This window comes from Felis catus, chromosome B1, assembly GCF_018350175.1.
Source record: "Felis catus isolate Fca126 chromosome B1, F.catus_Fca126_mat1.0, whole genome shotgun sequence".
NCBI lineage: Eukaryota > Metazoa > Chordata > Mammalia > Carnivora > Felidae > Felis > Felis catus.
The window spans coordinates 71,945,437-71,949,668 of NC_058371.1; the positions used below are offsets into that span (position 1 = coordinate 71,945,437).

At 40.6% G+C, this 4,232-nt stretch overlaps 1 long non-coding RNA gene across 1 annotated transcript; it reads right to left on the reverse strand.

Annotated features, from left to right (window-relative positions):
• Positions 1-227: 227 nt before the first annotated feature.
• Positions 228-1,761, reverse strand: LOC111560031. The gene is made up of 3 exons (XR_002741484.2): positions 1,692-1,761; positions 853-967; positions 228-437 (listed from the first exon to the last, which is right to left on the reverse strand). It is a non-coding gene; the product is annotated as an uncharacterized LOC111560031 (long non-coding RNA).
• Between the last annotated feature and the right edge of the window lie 2,471 nt (positions 1,762-4,232).

Consider the following 4,232-nt stretch of genomic DNA (forward strand, 5'->3'; position numbering starts at 1 on the left):
TCAGTCGGTTAAGCGTCCGACTTTTCAGCTCAGGTCACGATCTCGCGGTCCGTGAGTTCGAGTCCCGTGTGGGGCTCTGGGCTGATGGCTCAGAGCCTGGAGCCTGTTTCGGATTCTGTGTCTCCCTCTCTCTCTGCCCCTCCCCCGTTCATGCTCTGTCTCTCTCTGTCTCAAAAATAAATAAAACGTTAAAAAAAATAATAAAAAAAACAAGTAGAGATGACAGATGGTTTTGACTGAGGTAAAAGAAAATAGCTTTATTTTCCATGCTGATACCTATATGATTTCATACACATAAAATGAATTTTAATAACTAGCACAAGTTAAAATAAACAATCCTTCTTTGAATTATTTGGGAATGATCCTCATGGTTCTCAAAAGAAGCACGATGCATCGTCTTCATGAAGAACCAAGTAAAAACTATTATACAGAGAACGCTGCAAAAGAGAAAGAGATAACCTTATATTCACTGAAGCCTGGAAGATTCTTCTATTTCTCCCTTACCCAGTCAGGTTTTTTCCAGTCCCTGGAGACGCTAAGAAAAAGAGACCCAGTTTCTCGCCACTTGATCAGTCAATTAATCCATCGGCATTTATTTATGTATTTTAAATAAGTATTTCAAATATTCCACCATTTATGAGGCTGTCAAATAAAATCTTTACCGACTGAAAAACTTTTGTTGCAGAATTATCTTTTTGACAAGAACCCAAAAGGATAAAAAAGCTCACATTCTGCATTCAAGCAATTATGTAACAATACCCTCTGTGACACACACACGCATAAGGAATTAGAGGGAGGTAGACTCTTGGATTGTTAAAAGAAAAGAAAGTGACAATAAAATCAAGGCCTCACCTCAGATCCTGAATCACAATGGGCCACATCTGCAGAAATGACAGAATCTTGACATCTGAAGGAACCGTAAGCGATTTTCTCATGACAGCAGTATAAAATTCTTCTTGAAGACAGCCTGGCAAGATTGCAGGAAAGGAAAAAAAAAAAAAAAAATCACAAATTTGGAAATCCCAAGGTCAAAAGAGCAGAATTTCAATTAATGAAATCATTAAATGTCACTTCATCTTTGGTGGATGGAAATTAGATAAGTTAACAGCATCACGGCATAGCTGTCCTCTCAAGGGTCAGAGGTCCATGGCAGGCAGGCAGTGCACGGTTACCAAGACCCTCTGGTAGCGACCCCTCTTCCCAAGATTCACTGTGCTAACATTGTGGGAAACATGTTAAGGAAGCTTTCATGTACATGCAGTTTCACTATGTGCAATTCAATAGAATGGACACACTTTGAGCAAACAAAAACCTATTAAGAGTTTTAAAATACAGTGTTTTCCTGCATTATCATTTTCTGTCCGACAGGAGCATTATGCTTATCTCCTCTCATATCCCAGACAAATCTGTCAGAAATTCCTGTTCACATCGGAGTCCAAACCACTCCCGACCACCCTCACTGTTACAATGCTCATTGAAGCCACCAGAATCTCTCATCTGGACAATCACCCCCTAACCCGCCTCTCTGCTTTTACCCCTGGTCTTCCCAACGCAGCAGACAAGCTGATCCTGTGATCCTTTTAAAATCTAAAATGCATTTTTAAAAAGCCAGCAAGTTACATCATGTTATTCCTGTGTTTAAATACTGCGTTGCGCTCTGAGACAAAGCCCATGTCCTCCCGGTGACCTACAATCTGGCTCCTCTCTACCGCAGTCTCCCTTGCTCACTCTGCCCCAGCCCGGTGCAAGCCTCCTCCAGCCTTTGGCCTCTGCTTGGAAGGCTCCGCCCCAGGGAAGGGCGTGGCTAAGTCCTTCCATCAAGAGTCAACTGTCACTTCCTCAACGAGAACTACCCTTCCCACTCCAAATCTCCCCACCCTGCTCTACTTTTTTCCCCTCTCATTTTTAGAGACAAAGTGCACACATGCACAAGTGGAGGTGGGGGGCGGAGAGGGAGAGAGAGAGCAGGAAAAAGGAGGGGCAAAGGGAGAGGGAGAGAGAGAATCTCAAGCGGCCCACCACCCTGGGATCACGACCTAAGCTGAATTCAAGAATCAGAGGCTTGGGTGCCTGGATGGTTCAGTTGGTCAGGCGTCTGACTCCTGATTTCGGCTCAGGTCATGGTTTCGTGAGTTTGAGCCCCATATCGGGCTCTGTGCTGACAGTGCAGACCATGCTTGGGATTCCCTCTCTCTCCCTTTCCCTCTGGTCCTCCCCCCGTTTGTGCTCTCTCTCCCTCTCTCAAAATAAATAAATCGACTTAAAAAAATAAAAAAAAGAGCCAGAGGCTTAACCAGTTGAACCATCGAGGTGCTTCTTTTTTTTTTTTTCTTATAGCACTTAGCACCTAGTACTATACTAAACGGCTTGGTTTTTAGTTACTATTAATCATGTCTCATTGTTATAAGTTCCCTGACGCATGAGGAATGAGGGTCTTTGAGTCGACCACTGCAGTATAACATTCTGCGCACCTAGTTATTTGTCAAAAAATACCTATTTGTTGAACGAATAAATTCTAGACAATGGCATAAAAGCTCCAATCACTGGAGGGCTGGGTTGAAATTTACTTGTAAAAAGACTGTGCTTGCTTGGAAGACATAAGAAAGTAGGGCCACACCATAACGACATATGAAATAGTTTGCACATTGAGATAAGTGATTATAAACCATGTCATCAACATTTTGAATAGATCATCCAAATTAGGATGTGATGAAGAAATCTCATGTTAGGAAATAAGAAATAATTCGTGAATAAGAGTTAAAATGACCAATCTGCTTAAGACGATTTCTTAATGCATTTACATAAAACGAGGATAATGACATTTGAACAGCCACTCTGTTTTGCAAAAAAAAAAAAATGTTCTGCGTATTCCATAGTGCTCCTGTTCCTGGTAGTGCTGTTAGTTTATGGGAAGGCTCTCTTCCAGGCTCATTATATATGTTCTCTAATCTTAAAAAAAAAAAAAAAAAGGTTAGGGGTGCCTGGGTGACTGAGTTGGTTAAGAGTCTGACTCTTGCTTTCAGCTCAGGTCATGATCCCAGTGTTGTGGGATCAAGCCCCACATCAGGCTCCTTGCTGAGTGTGGAACCTGCTTAAGATTCTCTCTCTCTCCCTCTGCCCTTCCCCTGCTTACACACTCTCTCTGTCTCAAAATAAATAAACAAACAAAAAACAACACTTACTCTTAAATAAACAAAACAAGGTTAGTATAAGGTCCCTGTTCAACAGAAAGAAAGTTGAGGCTCAGGGACTATTCAAAGTCTTGTTCAAGCTTACTCAGTTCATTTAAGATTCTACTCATGTGACATCTTTCAAGATGATGCCAAAGTCTAGTTGATGAGTCTATCTTCCATGTTCAAAGAGCTCAACATGCTGGCACAACAGTTTACTCAATGCTTCTGTGACAATTTCCTTTGTTTACCTTTCCCACTCCTTGAAGAGATGTCTTTGATTCATATTTGTTTCAGCTTTGTCTACAGCAGTTTGGGCGTACTAAGTTAACAAACTAAAGCCATCCTGCAGATATTTTGGTAATAGCATCTGTCATTTTGATGTTCCATGATATGATTCTTTCATTTGCATTTCATAATTTCATGCTGGAAAGGAAAAATTATGAGTCCTAAGATTATGGCAAACCTACTTAGATGAGCCATCCTAAGTTCAGAGACATTTAAATATGATTGGTTGGAATCTGTCCTAATTAATTGCCAACATGATCTGGATACAAGCGTTTTTTCAGTGTTTGTGGTATCTTTTCTCCAACTTCTTAGCTCATACCTAAGAAAGTTGTATTAATACACCCCCAAACCACTCTGGCTTTACAATGATAAAAATAGAGTAAACTAAGCATGTAAAATGAATGGGTTTTAAGAAAACCAGTAAATAAAATGAATTTTTTTTATTGGCTTTAACAAAAATTGTCTTTAAGAAAACCTTGGGCTGCAAACAGAACAGAAAGTTAATTTCCAGAAAATTTGGAAGGATATTAATATGACTACCATTGTATGAAACTTGTGGCACATAAGTGTAGAGCTCACTGAATTTTTACAACCTGAACACCTATGTAACTGACAACCAAATAAAGAAACAGAACTGACAGGATGCCAGAAGCCGCCATTGCTCACCACTCCCTTCCCTTCCAGCCACTACAGTACCGCCCCCTCCCCCGATACAAGGATCATCGTTAGGCTTGGTGAAGTTCTTGATTCTTCATTTCTTTTCAAATTATTATT